At 52.2% G+C, this 18935-nt stretch overlaps 1 protein-coding gene across 5 annotated transcripts in view; it reads right to left on the reverse strand.

Annotated features, from left to right (window-relative positions):
* The window catches only part of LOC105469417 (diacylglycerol lipase alpha), a 68424-nt gene extending 62419 nt beyond the window's left edge, over positions 1-6005 (reverse strand). For 2 of the 5 annotated variants that reach the window (XM_071074490.1, XM_011720397.3), the window contains exon 1: positions 5881-6005. The gene's annotated coding sequence lies outside the window, so the exon portion shown is untranslated. Of the gene's footprint in view, positions 1-1864; positions 2025-5552; positions 5681-5880 lie in introns of those variants that run through there. The other 3 variants (XM_011720401.3, XM_071074494.1, XM_011720402.3) reach the window with 3 other exon arrangements.
* Positions 6006-18935: the final 12930 nt, after the last annotated feature.

Here is an 18935-nt window from a genome sequence, read left to right on the forward strand (position 1 = left end):
TGAGAAAATGATCAAATGCCTGGAAATAAGTGCTGTGAACACTGGAACCCCCTCAGTGGGTCTTCGGGGATGGGAACAGCCTCGAGGGCAGCCCTGAAAGCCTGCCGTTCACGCTCCTGCCCGGCACTGACGGGAGTCAGACCCGCTGAAAGTCAAAGTCAAGTGTGGGCAACACAGTCCAGGCGGCGACTCCGAGCTCAGCTCAGCTTCCCGGCCCCACTTCCCACCCCTTCCCCTCCTAGTGACCAAGCTGACCAATCTCATGGCTTCTGTCTCCCTTCCATAATCAGGCTTTGTCTCTCCCCTTGCCCCTGCAGAGTGGCCACTGCCCTAGTTCAAGCCCCTCGCACCTGGGCACCCCCTACTCCTGTCCCTCAGTACCCTGGCACCTGCTGCCACACCACTCTTCCTGGGGGGTGGCACCAGCCCCCAAACCCTTGCTCAGAACATTTCAGTGAATGCCCATGTGTTCACAGATTGGAGACTAAACCTTCAGCCCTGCCGTCGTGGCTCCCGGGGACCCAGTTCCAGCTCATTTTTCCAACCTTAGCTTTCACCACTTCTGGTGTATGCACCCTACACTCAAGCCAGACAGCAAACAGGCAGCAGTTCCCCCTCCCAGCCACCAGTCACCCCCCAACCTGCCCCCGTTGCTGCCAGTTCCTCTACAACCACCTTCCTTTGTTCATTCCCACTGGTCCCCATGGCCCACATAAAAAGGCCGTGGCCACCCAAGTCTCCCCGACCTCCCTGACTCGAGTCACTCTCCCTCCTTTGACCTCTGGCATCACTCATTTCTAAAAATTAATTATATCTTCTCAACAGATTTTAAGCAACTTGAGGTCAGAATCTACACCTTATAGGCTCTGGTATGCCCACCTCATCTGCATGCCCTCACTAACCCCCACCTCACACCTGGTGCTCAAGAAACAACTATCAACTATGTCCAAGTGGAAACATTCCTCAAGGCTAAGATACACTCTTGCTGATGACACTGTTAACGGATATGCAAGATTCTGTCTATCCCAAGGATGTGGGAATCTAACTTCTTATCAAGTAATGAGACTCATTACATCTTCCCTGCTGCTAATATATGCAGATCACGACATAACCACTTTTCTATGGAAAGGATTCCGGCCACAAGAGCAAAAACATTTTCTCAGTGCGTGTTTTCATCGCGATCTCTCTATGCGCCAGGCATTACCTGGGAGAATTCTTGCCATTCGGCCTTCAGAGGTTTAACTGTCCCCATCTTACAGATTAGGAAACTGAGGTGTGCCAGCATCCAATCCGGGTCTGTGAGGTTCCAGAGTCTGAAGTCATAACCACCCATAGGCTACAATGCTATCTTCTGTCATGGGGGGGAGGGGACTGTCCCCAGCTGACTTCCAGGTGGCTCAAGGAGGAGCATGGAAGCAGGCGTGTGAGACACCCACAGGTAGCGCACAGAAGGGTGTGAGAGCCCCACCTGCAGCCCGGCTTCCTTCTAAGGAATACTGAGAAAGCACTCGGCTCCTCATGTTAACAGTCATAACATGAGGTATGAAACCCACCCTCTGCCCTCCCACAGCCTGAAGGCAGCCTCCTCCGACACCCACTGTTCCCTCCTGCTGTGAAGAGCCCGGCAACACCCGGCTCCGCACACCCACCAACACCAGGCCAGCCAGACACGGGAGCCCGCGCGCTCCCACACCACCAGGCGCTCCACACCCCCTCCGCCCTCACTTCCCACAGAAACACTTACGGACACAAGCGGCTTTACACACGTGCGCTCCCCGGGCAGCCCCGCGGTGATAACAGCCCCATCCCCATCTACAGGACTTGGGTGTTCCTGCCAAACGCCCCATGAAAACAACACCCTTACCCATGGTCACACCGATCCCCTCCATGGCATCTCCCTGGACTCCTTCCTCAGCAGCAAAGAGGTCCTCACAGATAAGGCAGTTTCCTGGGTCTTTCCTGCCCACACACACAACCCACATCCACACCCACACTCACGCTTCCCATCCAACCCAGAAAGACCACGCCCAGCCCAAGTCAGTGTCAGAAACAAAAAAAGAAAATCAAAATAAACCATTTTCAGCCCTGCCCGCTGGGGAGGTAACCGCATCCTGCAGTGTCCTGGGCTTCGCGGTTCTAAAAGATTTATCTTCCTCTGACCACATGCTCATTGATATTTCCCCCAGCGCTACTTGCCCAGTCCACTGGAGTGTAATGTAAAGCTATTCCGGTGAGAAATTGAAATCACGGAGTGATGGGCCAACAGGTAGATTAAACACCAGGGTTCCCCTCGCGTCTCGAGGAGAGGGACTGGGGGACGAGTGGCTTCTAGCAACAAGCTGTGCCTTCAACTGCAGCCTTCTGGCCTGCTGCTGTCAGCTCTGGTCCAGCATCCTCTGGCCACAGATGCCTGGCTCCCTGGCACCCCTAAAGCAGAGCCAGGCACTGTGATTTATGGAGCAGCTGAGGAATTGCCAGGAGCTGAGTAAAGCAACTTTTAGAGAAACACGGACAAGGAACATGGGAATATGACTGGGGACCAAGGTTGAAATATTGCAGCTCCAGGGAGCTGCTTGCCCTCGAGGTCCACTCCTAAGTGACTGGCCTCCTGCCTCAGCTGGAAGTTACTTGAAATCAGCATCTGTGCACAATGACAAGGGTGCTAACCTGGCTGGGCTCCCTGCTGCCCCAAAACCCCAGGACTGGGAAGAAAGCTCGGCTCTCCTTTTGGGGAACAGAGGCCAACTCCTCCTCTCAGTGTCTTCAGATCTGCCCTGCCTGCCACCCAGCTCTGCTGTGCAGTCCCAACATCCCAAGCAGATGGCAAAGGGCGGCTGAAAAGGGCTCCTGGAGCCCCAAACCATAAGGCTGAACCACAAATCAGAACAAACAGGCGGAGGTGTGGAGGGTGAGCTGAGGAGACTTGAATACTGAATATTCACAACAGGGCGGCTGGAGGCTTCCTCCTTAATGGACTCTGCACTTAAGAGAGCTTTCCAGACACAAGCTGAAGTGCCCAGCAACTCCTCGGGGGAGGTATGAAGGCACTGCAGGGAGCGGGGGAGACGGGCCATGGACACCCCTCAGACCAACATGGGAACGACCAGGGAAGCACCTGCAATGCTGGACAGTGTCTGGGTGGCAGCTATGGGGACAGGGCGAGTCTATAGCATGGAAAAGTCAGTTCACAACCCTGGGTCTGGCAGGGCCATGTCCTCCTTCTACCCACATAGCTTGACACTGCAGCCTGGGCACAGGGCAGAAGCCTGTGAAACGGGTTGCCGGCTAAGGCAGACACCTGCATGGAATGCTGGAGAAACGCCCTGGGTTAGAGAAAAACAGGCCTTCCAGCGCCACAGGGCAGGGTCTGCAACTCAGGCTCTGCAGCTTGTTGTCAGGAATTAGGCTCCTGGTGGCAGAGAGGAAAGCAATGTGCAGCCGCCCTCATCCTCCCCACCTGGGAAGGCACTTCAGCCAGAAGTGGGGCCACATCGGGAGAGGTGCCCGTAGCCCCCTTTCCTTTCCCCCATGTGTGAGGGCATCCTCCACACCCCCTGATCCCCCTGCTATCCAGCCTCAACCTCCCGCAGGACCATCCAGACCTGAGCCACATCAATCTGTGGATGATCTGACCCACTTCATATCCTTCAGGCCACAGCCCAAAAGACACTGATGTGACTGCTCCCCACTCCCGTTCTCAGAACCCAGAGCCCAAGGAAATTCTCAAGAGAAAACACACACACTTCCCAAGTCTTCCTCCCACACAGGTACCCTAGATCTGTCAGCCACAGACACCTCCCAGACCTACCCTGGCAATGAGGCACGTTTGCCGCCCAGGCAAAGTGCTTCCTCCTGCTTGGGCCACTCCTGCAGGACTTCACAGCTGCCGGGGCCATGCTCAGGACCGACCTCGGGAGACCGGGGGCCTGGTTCCAGCTCAGCAGCTGACTCATAGTGTCAACAGATCCCACTGGCCCCCACCAGGAGCATGTGCGCTCAGGGCCTCTAATTCCCTATGACAGGCCCTCGACCTTCCGGCTCCCTTCCTCCCAATCACATCCCGCGCCACCATTTCCTATAGCTCCTGCCTCCAGCCCTGGTCTCTTTACTTGATGAGACTCTCTGACCTTTGTACAGTCTTTCGCTGTTTGCAAAGGGTTTCCACGTGCACCATTTCCTTTCATTCTTTACTACCAGACCCCCATGTGACATGCCTTGATTGGTGAAGTCACCTGCTGAAGTTCACACAGTCAACACTGGAATTAAAGTGATCTGCCCCCAAAGGCATTGGACAGTGCTCTAGTTATAGGGAACTCATCAGCATCTCCAAGCACCCACCTTGGCAATTTGGCGACCACCTGCCACCCTAGTCTCCAATATCCTCAACATCATCTTTTTGGATGCGTAAGTGCCTTCTCCAGCACAAGCTCAATCCTGTTATTCTTCTACCACTGATCCCACTCCCCCAAGAGATCCATGAAGAACTGAAGATTTCCCCTACACTATAAGACTTCTCTAGGGGGAGCTGGAAATTGCTTCTCTGAAAAGTAAGGCACTAGGTGATGCTGAGTGAGACCTTCACCCAAAGCTTCCCAAAGGACTGGTGAGAGCAGACACAATCTCAGCGCAGATGGAAGGGGGTTTAACATAGGGGCCAAGCAGAGAGGACAGAGCCCTTGGAAAGGAATTTAAGCCTGGGGGTGGGAGTCCCAGTGGCCCCAGCAGATTCCCAGTGGCTGCAGAATCATCTTTCAAGCATCCCCCAATCGATCCAATCCTCTGGACCCAAAGGCTCCCAAGCATCAAAGAAGAGAGTCAACTTCCAGATACCCTGGAGTGAACCCATCAACCCAAGGAGAAGGCAGTGCCCGGTGACCACAGATAGATGGTGCGTTTGTACCACTCCCTGACCCGCTAACCCGGGCTACCTGCTTGTTTCTCAGGACATATTCTGGGACAGTGATCACCACTGAAAATCATCCACCCCTCCCTTCGTCCCCAAAGCTAGATGAATAGCGAGCCCAGGACAACGGTAGTGCCTGGAAGGTCTCTGTCTGGGTTACTATCAGGGCCCTTGTGGTAGAAGCTTCTCCTGGCATCTCCTGTTTATGCCCATTATAAAGGACACTAATCTTCTCCCAGACTTCTGCCCTCCTCAGTCCAGTGTAGCCAACAGGCATTAAAACTGGACCCCCATGACAGAGGCAGTGTCCCCTTCATCGCCCGTGGGGAAGGATGGGCATTTACCCTTCCCATTCATCAGGATGGGAGGGCCACGGCCTCCCCCCACGGCAGTGCCAGGTAGCCCCCTGCACCACACCGTGCCAAGGCCCTTTCTCACAGTCACGCCAGGAACTCTAGCCATGCTGAGGACACCAATTCTTCAAGCCCCCAGTGCTATCACCCCAGACCATGTCAAGCCCAAGGCCAGAACCATCCCAACACCCAAGCAACGGCAGCACTTCCTCACACACATGCCAGCGGCACCACCATACCGGCACGAGCTGGCCACCTACCCCAGAACCAGTCCGAGGGCCGTGCCCATCACCTACCTGTGCCGACAGCTGCACCACCTCACACCTGGGAGGCCACCACCGCACCAAGGTGGAGGCGAGTCTTCTGAGATCCGTGCCAGGAAAACCACGCTGTCTGTGCCGGACCCACGTTGCCCACGCCCGTGCCACGCGTGTCACCATCCCCACGCCGGTGCCAGGGGCTCCACAGACCTCACACCTGCCACGGGCGCGCGTGGCAGCTGCAACTCCGCCCGCCGACCCGTCGGGCCGGCCACCGCGCGCCCTGGACACTGCCCAGCCCGCCGCGCCGCTCGCACCGCGCCCGCGCCCGGGACCGGCCCGCCGCGCGGGAGGCCCCCCTTACCTCCCGCCCGCCGCAGGGCTCGGCCCGCCGCCGCGACCGCCACCTCCATCCTGGGCTCCCCAAGGCCCCGATTCACTAACGCCGCTTCCGCAGGGCGCCGGCGCCGGCGCGAAGTCCGCCTCCGCCCCCCGGGGGACGCTGCGTCCTTTACGTAAACCCCTCTCCGCCGCCAGCGGTGACCATGGCGACGGTCGTGGGGCGGCAGCGCCCCCTGGCGCCAGGGAGGGGAGAGGCGTCGAGGCCCGAGAGAGCCGAGCCTCCGCGGGCGCCTGCCCTGCGCGTGGGGGCGGTGGGCGCCCGGCTCGGGCCGCGGCGGGGGCCCCGTGGGCGGCCGGGAGGGGCTGGACTGGCCGCGCTGCGTCGGGGGAAGGGAACCGCCTGGGTGCCTGCCCCTCCTTTAGGCCCCTCGTGACCAGTTTTAGCGTGGGAGAGGGAAAAAAGCAAGTATGATCACTGGAGAGCTGGTTCATGTGTGGGGAGGAGAGAGACGGGTCCCACCTCCTCGGGGTGACTGAACTCTGCTTGAGAAGTTGGAGCACGTCTTTTGCGTCTGGGTACCCCCTCCTCCCTACCACCCTCCACCTCCCACCCCCCACCCGCGTTCCCAGTGCCCAGCCTCGTGCCGGGCCTCCAAAAGGGCTTGCTTGGTCAATTTTGAATTTCTGGTAAATGAAGAAAACCGCCCCTCCTGTTCCCCTTCACGCCCATTTATTCACCGTAAGTCGCTTACACCTCTCTGGGAGCGCTGTACTGAGCTGGGGGCGTGGAGGACAGAGAGGAGCAGAAGGCGGGCCCTGACTTCAAGGAGCTCATTCTGCTGGGGAGGAGACGCCGATGGAGGGGGTTTTAACATAGGAGCTAAGCAGAGAGGACAGACAGAGCCCTTGGAAAGGAATTTAAGCCTGGGGGTGGGAGTCCAGTCTGCAGGTCGGAATGACTCAGCTGGGTCCCAAAGATCCAGTAAAGATTCATCAGAGACAAAGAGGGGAAGAACATGTTTCTTTCAGGCAAGAGAAGTGCCTCTAAATGTTTCCTAGGCCCTGTTGCCATCCCCAAAATCACAGTGATCCCGCAGTTCAGTACAAGTGGGAGCCATAGGTGAACAAGGAGGTGTGGGTAGTGGGGTGCCCGGGGTTGAGCAGAAGTCTCGGTCTGAAAATTACGTGGACATTTGGGTTGGAAATGAGACTGTGAGTCCAGGACTGCCTTCTATTGAAGCAGATGGAGCCACTTCTGGAAGGAGTTCTGTGTTACCTGTGATTATTTAGAAAGCAAACTCAACGTAGGTAACAAGGAAAATGAAGAGTGGGCACATATATACCCAGTGGGGCACCTCAGGGGATTCAAGGAGGAGTTGAATTCCTCAAGGCTCAGGAAGGGCAGAGATCAGGAGAGGATTTAAGGGCCCACTGTAGCAGTATCAGTTTAGGGATATTCTTTCTAGATCATTGCCATTAATCAGAATCAAAACTGCCAGACTGGATGTCTCTTGGTTCAAAGTTCCAGATTCCCAGAAAAAAAAGAATCTTATTAGTCCAGATCAGGCCACGGTCAATCAGCTATGGCCAGGGCAGAAAGTGCTTTGTGATACAAACATGTCAGTCCACTTTTCCCTGTTGAGAGACACTCTCAGAGGAGGAGAATCATGACCTGAACAGCCAGTTCAAAGACTGTCAGCCAGGGACGGTGGCTCATGCCTGTAATCCCAGCACTTTGGGAGGCAGAGGCAGACGGATCACCTGAGGTCAGGAGTTCGAGACCAGTCTGGCCAACGTGGTGAAACCCATCTCTACCAAAGTAGAAAAATTAGCATGATGGCGGGTGCCTGTAATCCCAGCTACTCGGGAGGCTGAGGTGGAAGAATCACTTGAACCTGGGAGGCAGAGGTTGCAATGAGCCAAGATCAGGCCATTGCACTCTAGCCTGGGCAAGTGAGCAAGACTCCATCTAAAAACAAAACAAAACAAAAACTGTCTACTACAATCCACCTCTTAGCTGCCCCACGTACACAAACTCACATGTGTCCATGTGCACACACGTGTCTCCACACACACCAGCCTTTCTTCCCATTCCTCTAAACTTGTCCTCACCAGACAAGTTCCAACAGTTACCTTCACACTTGATATCATGAGGTTACTATTATTTCAAGATCTTCAAGGTGATTGGTCCCATCTGGTCATTTAACTGAATTAAAGGGTAACTTTTACCATCACCAAATGCTTTGAACTCTTGCTACTCAGAGTGAGCCATTGGCACCACCCAGAAGCTTGATGGGAATGCATAATCTCAGGCCCAAGAATCTCAGCTTGGCAACAAGATTCCCAGGTGATTTGAATGCACATGAAAGGCTGAGAAACACCACTATTATAAATGTCAGGTGACCGGGCGCGGTGGCTCACACCTGTAATCCCAGCACTTTGAGAGGCTGAGGCGGGCGGAGTTCAAGACCAGCCTCACCAACATGGTGAAACCCCGTCTCTACTAAAAATACAAAAATCCACTGGGCATGGTGATGGGCACCTGTAATCCCAGCTATTTGGGAGGCTGAGGCAGGAGAATTGCTTGAATGGAGGCGGAGGTTGCAGTGAGCTGAGATCGCGCCACTACATTCCAGAGACAGAGCAAGACTCCCTCTCAAAAAAATACATACATACATACATACATACATTCATACATGTTAGGTGAAAGGAAAAGGAAAGATAAGAAAAACATTTTCAAATTGTGATTCATATTTTCTTAAAGCGGGGAGTGGTTAATTATTTAATCTTCAACAACTCTAGTAACAAGCAAGGAAAGACAGGGAGAGACAGCAGTCTTTTTTTTTTTTTTTTTTTTGCAATTGGTCACAAACTCTTAGAAGGTACTTGCGAATTCCTCTAACGCCTTGTTTCTGCGTTCTGCAGGTCTCCTGCCTGCATCTTATTCATTCAGGATTCTTTGCCTGACAGACTGACCTAAGTCTTCTTCTTGAGGGCTGAGCTGTGGCCATAAGGCATCTCAGCAGGCTTCCAGCGACATTGACCACTGGGCACAATGATGTAGGAGGTCCTTCACAGGGGCATGGGTTCTACCCATGTTGTGCGTGTGTGTGGGTGTGTGTGTGTGGAAGATCCCCTAATGGCCAGTCCCAGTTTCCAGCGGAACCACAATGGTGCCTTCTGATGGATTTGTTCCTCCCTTCCATTCTAAAACCACCAGACACGCAATCAAAACCCAGAGTTGCCTGCACAGGAAACAGGCAATTTGATGAGGATAAGAGGCACCCTCATCACTTCTATTTCTAGTTCCAAGACACTTTGGAAGAAACATCAGAAAGGGTGGCTGTTCCAGAGCACACACTCCCCACAAGCCTGACCTGGTCCAGCTACCGGAGCTGCATCCTCTCCACGCCAAAGTTGTGCCTGGCCTTCTCTCTGAGCACCTTCAGGCCCAGTTCCTTCAGGCTCAGTTCTGACAGCATTTGGCCAGGTGTCTTTGGAGATAGTCACCAGCACTGTGAGCAGACAGGAGCTGGGGAGGAGGACAAGAGCGAGGGCACCAGAACAGACAAGTCATAGACTGGTCCCAGTCCAGCTGTCAGGCTGTGCTCCCTCCACTCTGTGCCAAGTTCCCCCTCTGGCCTCAGTTTCCCTCTGAGTCCCAGTGGGGATAATAACATGACTCTTCCTCCCAGGGGGCTGTGCAGATTAACTAATTAATGAGTGTGACAGCGTCTGCATCCACAAAGGGGCTGATTAAATGCTGAGTGTTGTTATTAGGAGCTGTGGCGGTTGTGTGACAGGCAGTTGGCTGGAGACAGATCTGTCCCCTGCCTCCTCCCCATGGAGGACCTAGATGGAAGGGTCCTCCATCTGCCCCATGCTCCACAAGCTGAACATCTTGCAAGACAAAACCAGGATGATTTTTAGCACCCCAAAGACAGCATATAACTTTTGCGCATTTCCCCTGTGCTGGAATGTGAGTCACGGCCGAGCTTCATAGTGTAATCTATCTCCGACAGCTGGCACAGCTGTATCCTGCCCCGACTCAGCTCCCAGCAGCTGCAGGATGGGATGGCTTGGTCAGTAACTGCAGTAGGGTAGAGCTGCCTGCAGAAAGACAACTGCGGAATTCCTGAGCTGGGCACCACCCCCTGAATGGATTGCCCTGTGGAGGCAGGGATTGAGTGACCACTTTCCTCACTGCCTGAGATAGGGGGAGCCAATATGACACCTTGGCTAAGGAGTCAGGGGAATTCAAAGCATGCAGGGTTTTAAAGTATAAAGTATCTGCTCGTGGCCGAGGAAGATACAGTGACTATATTTTAGCTTGGATGCAGGGTATAGGATAACTGGATGAAACCACAGCTCTGGGGCACGATAGCTTTAGCCTAGCTTATTCCCAGACGTAGAAAGTCCTGAGAGACCTCCGAGTTAAACAGTGAATGTGACTTTGCAATACACAGCCCTGGACCCCCCTAGTTTGTGTGAGGTCTGTTGCCCACCCCTCCACTGCTGGGTCTTCCACCCTTGAATGTGATGGGTGCTGGTTCCCACCCTGAGTCCTAATGCATCTGACGGGGTGGGTAGGAAGGAACTGCTGCTACCAGGTAAATAAGTCTGCCTCTGACAACCATGGGGAACGTTGTTTACCCAAATAGCACACACTCAGCCTGTCTGGGGAGGCCAGAGAAAAGCTCTGGAGACTGGGCTGCAGACTCCCACAGAGGGAGAAATTAGCCAGTTGCAAGGTCTAGGAAGTCCACGTGAAATGCACCTCGGGACACCTGGAGCCAGCTCTGGATTACCAGGGCTTCTCCTGGCAGGATTTCAGACCTTCTTGCTTCTGAAAACAGCAACTCTCCCTGCACTGCCAGAACTTTTCTCTCCCTGCCTTCCTTGTCCCTCCTGCTATGAGGTGGATGGGTCACAGGACCAAACAGGCTGGAAGTGGGAGCTGGACCACATGGCTTTGCTGGTAGCCCAGGGGTTAAAATGTTACCCACCACCAGGAGATGAGTTGTTCTCTCTTGCCAGAGAGGTGCCTACAAGCCCCTAGCTTTTACCTGGTAAACACAATTTGCAGTCAGAGTCTCAAAAATCCGTGTGGCGGTGGTTGTAATGGGGGTGGTGACGGAGCAGGTGCTGGAGGTGGTGACAGTGGTGACAGTCTGGTGGTCATGACAAGAGGGAGGAGAACAAGGACTGATGGCTTCCTAGAGGAAGTTCCAAGAGTTTTTTCACCTCTGCCTAATCCCCATTAGCTTGGGTTTCACCAGTACTTCCCCTGAAATGCCCAGAGGATTGGGAGATCCTTGCACCTCATTAAACCAGCCTATTTGTGTCTGCTCGCTAATGGGTATTGTAGCAAATAGTTTTTCTCCTTGGGGCACTGGGGAGCTATGGGAGAGTAAACACAGATGTCTCAAGGGAAAACTGGGGTATTTACTGACTAGTGTGATTCATCTGCGCTTTCTGGGCACCAACAACCAGAGGAGAGAGTCTGTCCTCTTGAAGGTGTTCCATCCACCCATTCACCCACACACTCATTCTCCCCCCTACCTTTTCACCCATGTACCCATCTACACACCTGCACACCCCCCCACCCATCTGCCCACCCAACCATCCACCCACCTATTCATCCACCCAGTCTGTTCATTCACCCATGCACCTACCCATCCACTCATTCATCCATCCATCCATCCATCCATCCATCCATCCATCCGCCTTTCCATCCATCCACTCATCCATCCATCCATCCATCCATCCATCCATCCATCCATCCATTCGCCTATCCATCCATCCACTCACCTATCCATCCATCCATCCATCCATTTATCCATCCATCCATCCATCCATCCATCCATCCATCCATCCACCCATTCACCTATCCATCCATCCGTCCAACCATTCATCCATCCATCCATCCATCCATCCATCCATCCATCCATCCATCCACCTCTCAACCCGTCCATCCATCTATTCAACTACTGTATCTCCTAGATCACGTGCTATTGATTCTTCCTCCGAAATATATTTGAAACCACCAACTTCTGTCCATTTCCCTCAGTACCTCCTAAGCCCAGGCACCTTTGTCTTCAGGACAGCAGCAGCTGCTCTCAACAGATAGAATGACCTTTTAGAAGTGAACACCAGATTATGCCATGTCACTGCTTGAAACCCTGTTGTGATCTCCCATTGTTTTTGAAATACAGACTTCAACTGGGCGCAATGACTCACACCTGTAATCCCAGCACTTTGGGAGGCCGAGGCGGGCAGATCACGATGTCAGGAGATCGAGACCATCCTGGCCAACATGGTGAAAGCCCGTATCAACTAAAAAAAGAAATATAGACTTCAATTTTTCTTAATTATAACTCACAGACGGTAAAGCATGCAGCATGACAAACCCATAAATGTACATACCTGTGACCACACCCAGATGAAGATGCAGATCATTTCCAGTCCTTTGTGCCCTTCAGAGTCAATTTCCACTCCCAAGTAGTAACCACTATTTGGATTTCTGTGCTATGGATTGGCTTTGCTGTTCCTGAACTTCCTATAAATGGCATCATCTAGTATGCAGTCTTTAGTGTCTAGCTTCTATAGCTCAACATTATGTCTGTGAGGTTCATCCATGTTATTGTGTGTATCAGTAGTACATTCTTTTTTATTGCTGTGTAATATTTCATGAGATGAATATACCATGATTTGATAATCTATTCTGCTGTTGGTGGATTTTGGAGCTTTTTCCAGTTTGGGGTTCTTATGAATAAAGCTTTGCTATGGTTTGAATGTACGTGTCCCTCCAAAGTTTATACATTGGAACTTAACCCCCAAAGTGATGGTATTAAGAGATGAGGCCGTTGGGAGGTAATTGGGCTATGAGGGCAGGTGGCATTAGTACCTTTATGAAAGGGTACAAGGGAACTTCTGTCCCTTCTGCCATGTGAGGACACAAGAGACACCATCTTGAAAACAGCAAGCTAGCCTTCCCCAGACACCAGTCCTGCCAGCTTCTTGATCTTGAACTTCCCAGGCTCCAGCACCGTGAAAAATAAATTTCTGTTACTTGTGAATTACCCGGTCTAAGGTATTTAGTTATAGCAGCAGGAACAGACTAAGACAGCCTGCTATGGGCATTCTTATACAAGTCTTTTGGTAGATATTATACTTATTTCTCTTGCGTTAGCGTGGTAGGCAGAATAATGGTTCCCCAAAGATGTCTGTGTCTTAATTGCCAAAAGCTATGAATGTGTTAGGTTACATGACATAGGGAATTTTAATTAATTAATTAATTAATTTTTTAGACAGAGTCCCACTCTATCGCCCAGGCTGGAGTGCAGTGGTACAATCTCAGCTCACTGCAACTTCTGTCTCCCGGCTTCAAGAAATTCTCATTCCTCAGCCTCCCAAGTAGCTGGGATAAAAGGTGCGTGCCACTACACCCGGCTAATTTTGGGGGTGTTTGTTGGTTTTGTTGTTTTTGTTTTTGAGATGGAGTCTCGCTCTGTTTCCCAGGCTGGAGTGCCGTGGCACAACCTCGGCTCACTGCAACCTCCACCTTCCAGGTTCAAGTGATTCTCCCTGACTCAGCCTCCCAAGTAGCTGGGATTACAGGCGCCCACCACCACGCCTGGCTAATTTTAGTATTTTTAGCAGAGAAAGGGTTTTACCATGTTGCCCAGGCTGGTCTCAAACTGCTGACCTCTGGTAATCTGCCTGCCTCAGTCTCCCAAAGTGCCCAGATTGAAGGCGTGAGCCGCCACGCCTGTCTGGCATAGGAAAATTAAGGTTGCAGATGGAATTAAAGCTGCTAATAGGCTGACCTCGAGATGATGATATTATCCTGGATTATCTGGATGGGCCCCATGTAATCACAGGATCCCTATAAGTGGAAGAGCGCAGCAGAGTGAGAGGACCAGAGAGATGGCAGCGTGAGAAAGACCCAGCCGGCCATTGCTGGCTTTGAGGATAAGCCAGGGAGCAGAGGCAGCAGCCTCAGGGAGCTGGCGGAGGCAAGGCAATGGGTCCTCCCCCTACAGCCTCCAGAAGGAGCAACCCTGCTGCTACCATGATGACAGCCCAGTGACACCCAGTTTCTGACTTCTGACCTTTGAAACCATAGGATAGTAGATTTGTTTTAAGCCACCAAGTTTGCAGCAATTTGTTATAATGGCAATAGGAAACTGAAACAGGAAGAAGCCTAGGAGTAGGATTGCTGGGTCCTGGGATGGGCTAAAGACTCTTTTTTTTTTTTTTTTTTTTGAGATGGAGTCTCACTTTGTTACTCAGGCTGGAGTACAATGGCATGATCTTGGCTCACTGCAACCCCCGCCTCCCAGGTTCAAGCGATTCTCTTGCCTCAGCTTCCCGAGTAGCTGGGACTACAGGCATGTGCCACCACGCCTGGCTAGTTTTTGTATTTTTGGTAGAGACGGGGTTTCACCATGTTGGCCAGGATTGTCTCGATCTCCTGACCTCACGATCCTCCCACCTCGGCCTCCCAAAGTGCTGGGATTACAGATGAAAGCCACAGCACCTGGCCAAGACTCTAATTCTTTGCATGATCTCCACCACCCAGCACGGCCAGCCCTGCCAACATGTCCACCCCGTCTCCTGCCACTCTCTGCCCCACCCCCATACTCCCACCTGATGCCAGCCTTCTTACCCTTCCTCAAAGGTCTCCTTTGCATGTGAGCGCCATCTGCTGAAGTGCCTTTCCCCTTCCTGCCCTTCAGTTATCAATTCAAAGGATATTTCCTCAAGGGAGCAAGGCCAGATTCTTTGTTTTGTACTCTCTCGGTGCTCTGTTCTTTTCCTTCATGCCAAGGTTTGCCATGCCGTCTTCACTTCAGTGATTATTTAACTTTGTCCCCTTACACTCCACCCTCAGACTAGAAGCTTCATGTGGGCAGGGAGTGAGCCACCATGGTATCCTCAGCACTTAGTAGCCTGTGTGCCTGGCACATAGTAGGCCCACCACAGCTACTTGCTTGATGTGAAGTGAACTCTTTCTGTTTGGTAGGGAGGGGAAGTTGTCAACTGGATGCACGAGGATGTCAGAGAGCGTAAGAATAGGAGGGAGGAGAAGGAAGGAAGGAGAGAGGAGAAAGATAGAGAAATTTATACCCTCAGCGTTAGTCTCAGGTCAACATCCCATGACAAGAAGATTCTTGAAAACCATTCAAGAATCTTGAGTGGGTGGGGGGGTGGATGGATGGATGGATGGGCAGATGGGATCAAACCACAGAAGGAAAATGCTGATTTCTTAGTGAGAAAGGCTCTATATTCCTTTATAGACAACTCGATGCCTTTCCAGGGATCTTGTGATCCATTCTGACTGCACTTTGGAACAGCTGGCCCTGTCCCTGAGGCAGGAGGGACATGGTAAGTAGGTGAGGTGACCAAGACTCAGAGAGGGGCAGTGAGTTGCCCAAGGTCACAAACATGTTAGAATCAGAGCGCTGGGACCCACAACTGGGACTCCTGACTCCCAGCTCAGGGATGCGGTGAGATAGGATTGTCAGATTCGGCAAATCAAAAAACAGGACACCCAATTAAATTTGAATTTCAGATAAACAACAAGTAATTGTTTAATGTAAGTCTCCCCCCAAAGATGGGAAGGGACATCCTTATACTAAAAAGTTACCTGTCCATCTGATATTCAAATTTCCCTGGGCATTCTGTATTTTATCTGGGGTCGGGGTAGGGCTTCAGGGTGGTGGTGGGGATAATCCTTGCTTCACCACCAAGCAGTCCTTTCTAGGGACCCTGCTCATGCTACCCACAACACAGCGTGTTTGTTCCCTGGACAGAGATGGCCACCCTCTGACCCATTTGGCCTCCTTCCTTTTTGGCCTCTGAGGGTACTCCAGCCTTCAGGCAGGCCACTGTTCCCAACTTAACACATTAGAATCCCCTGCCCCGGCTGCACCCCAGGCCAATTACCTCGAAAACTCTGGGGGTTAGACAACAGGAGTTTCAAAACTCCTGACTCCAGCACACAGCTGGGGTTGAAAACCACTGTGCTGGAAGTGTCACCAGAAAGGGGTCCCAATCCAGACCCCAAGAGAGGGTTCCTGGATCTCGTGCAAGAAAGAATTCCGAACAAGTCCACAGTGCAAAGTGAAATCAAGTTTATTAAGAAAGTAAAGGCCAGGCGTGGTGGCTCACGCCTGTAATCCCAGCACTTTGGGAGGCTGGGGCGGGCGGATCACCTGAGGTCAGGAGTTCAAGACCAGCCTGGCCAACTTGGTGAAACCCCGTCTCTACCAAAAATCCAAAAATCAGCCAGGTGTGATGGTGGGCACCTGTCATCTCAGCTACTCGGGAGGTTGAGGTAGGAGAATTGCTTGAACCCGGGAGGCGGAGGTTGAAGTAGAGCCGAGATCGTGCCACTGCACTCCAGCCTGGGCTACAGAGTGAGACTCCATCTCAAGAAAGAAAGAAAGAGAGAGAGAGGAGAGAGAGAGAGAGAGAAAGAAGGAAAGAGAGAAAGAGAGAAAAGTGGTGAAAGAACAGCTACTCCATTGACAGAGTAGGGAGTTCCCAAAAGTAAGAAGAGGAACGTGTCCACCCTAGGTACAATACTCATTTATATACAGGATTAAAAAAAGATTATGGAGAGATGTGCTCTGCTACAAGGGTTTGTGATAAAGGATTAATTTTCTTAATTACTGTATTTTGCAAGAATCAATAATATTCTTATCTTCAAAGCAAAATTAGGAATGCTTCTGTTCTCAAGGCATCAGGATATCAAGACACTCCTAAGTCTGGGTCTGTTTAGTAAATGTTATCAATCTGTTTCATTAACCGTAAACATCTAGAGGTTCGGAATAGCTAACTTTCTGGGAATGCAGCCCAGCAAGTTCCAGCTTCATTTTCCTAGCCCTCACTCAAGATGGAGTCGCTCTGGTTCGAATGCCTCTGACAGAAGGACTTGCTGCTCCGCTGTTAATGTGGAATGGGCTCTGCCTTCGCCTGTTGGAGGAGCCTCAGGAAGCTCCACAGTCCGTCCCAGCTCTCCCATTTGCAAACCTCGCTGGGATGGACCCTTCTGCCTTTGACCTTCTCACCCCTTTCTGGTTGATTCGAGGAGTTTCCAGTTCCGAGGATGACAGTTTATGTCTACCTTCAGACTCATGGCGAAAGCAGGGGTGGGAGCCCCCAACTCAGGATCTGAGCCCCTGATATACTGACACTTTGGGAGGCCAAGGCAGGCAAATCACTTGAGGTCAGGAGTTTGAGACTAGCCTGGCCAACATGGTGAAACCCCGTCTCCACTAAAAATACAAAAACTAGCTGGGCGTGACGGTAGGTGCCTGTAATCCCAGCTACTAGGGAGGCTGAGGCAGGAGAACCGCTTTAGCCAGAGAGGCAGAGGCTGTAGTGAGCTGAGATCGCGCCACTGCACTCCAGCCTGGACAAGAGAGCGAGACTCCGTCTCAAAATAAAAAAAAAAAGATAAAAAAGATATGCTCACCACCCCAACACACAAACATTCTCTCTTCCCAAAGCTTCCCTTTCTGGAAAGGATCAGGGTGACACTGGCTGTTGGCAAGGGGGCAGGCAGAAAGGGGAGGAGAGCTGTATTCTGTGGGAGACACAGAAGTCCCTCTAGCCAGAAGCCTCCTCTACCCAAAAGACTCCTGGGTGAAGAGACCCTGCCGTATATGCAGGGAGCAAGGACTTCTATTTTGATAGGCCTTGCAGAGGGGGCTGAGAATGGACTTTGCCCTCTCTCTCCTGCCTCTTATCTCTGAGAAAGGGCTGCTGTTGCCTCTAAGCTCAGGGAGCCTGCTGCACCCCCAAAGCCAGCCATGAGTCTGGGAGGTCCGTAACTGGGATTTAGAGCGGGCTCTAAAGTGTGAATCCCTCATTTTCTGGTTGTGGGACTCTATGAGGCTCAGTTTCCTAATCAGGGAAATGGGTTCAAAAATGTCCTCCTGCCGGGCGCGGTGGCTCAAGCCTGTAATCCCAGCACTTTGGGAGGCCGAGGCGGGTGGATCACGAGGTCAGGAGATCGAGACCATCCTGACTAACACGGTGAAACCCCGTCTCTACTAAAAAATACAAAAAAACTAGCCGGGCGAGGTGGCAGGCGCCTGTAGTCCCAGCTACTCGAGAGGCTGAGGCAGGAGAATGGCGTAAACCTGGGAGGCAGAGCTTCCAGTGAGCTGAGATCCGGCCACTGCACTCCAGCCTGGGCGACAGAGCGAGACTCCATCTCAAAAAAAAAAAAAAAAAAAAGTCCTCCTTGGGTGCTGGTAAGGATTCTAGGTGTGGTGCTTGGTGCATGGTAGGTGCTCAGTCGAGGTGCTTTCCCTGAGCTTTTGTGCTGGGGTACTGGCGACATTCAAGGCTGAGCTTGAGCAGTTAGCAGAAACTCAAGGGTGATCCCTTGATTGGGCAAACTGAAGTCATCCCATCCTCTCCTGAGGTGTCAGCCAGAAGGTGGCCTTTTTGGTAAATTCATGAATGATGGTGGCTTCCTAATGGGCCCCCAAAGGGGCCAAAGCCCCTTTCAGAGACTTTTCTGCCTTGGGAAGTTGATGTCAAGAAGGATCCGCAAGCCCTTGGACTCCAGAGCACTGAAGGCAGGTTTGTGATGGGGTCTCAAAGAACGGGACGGGCTGGAGGAGGACGGGGAAATCCAGGAAATCTCAGGCAGCCTCGGCTCTCAGAACCTTTTTCTTAGTAGCTTTAAAAAAGAAATTGAGGCAGGCACAATAGCTCACGCCTATAATCCCAGCCCTTTGGGAGGCCAAGGTGGGTGGATCACCTGAGGTCAGGAGCTCGAGACCAGCCTGGCCAACATGGTGAAACCTTGTCTCTACTAAAAATACAAAAAATTAGCCGGGCATGGTGGCGGGTGCCTGTAATACCAGCTGCTGGTGAGGCTAAGGCAGGAGAATCACTTGAACCCGGGAGGCAGAGGTTGCAGTGAGCCGAGATCACACCATTGCACTCCTGCCTGGGCGACAAGAGCAAGACTCCGTCTTAAAAAAAAAAAAAAAGAAAGAAAGAAAGAAACTGAGGCCGGTGCAGTGGCTCACACCTGTAATTCCAGCATTT

This window comes from Macaca nemestrina, chromosome 12, assembly GCF_043159975.1.
Source record: "Macaca nemestrina isolate mMacNem1 chromosome 12, mMacNem.hap1, whole genome shotgun sequence".
Classification (NCBI taxonomy): domain Eukaryota; kingdom Metazoa; phylum Chordata; class Mammalia; order Primates; family Cercopithecidae; genus Macaca; species Macaca nemestrina.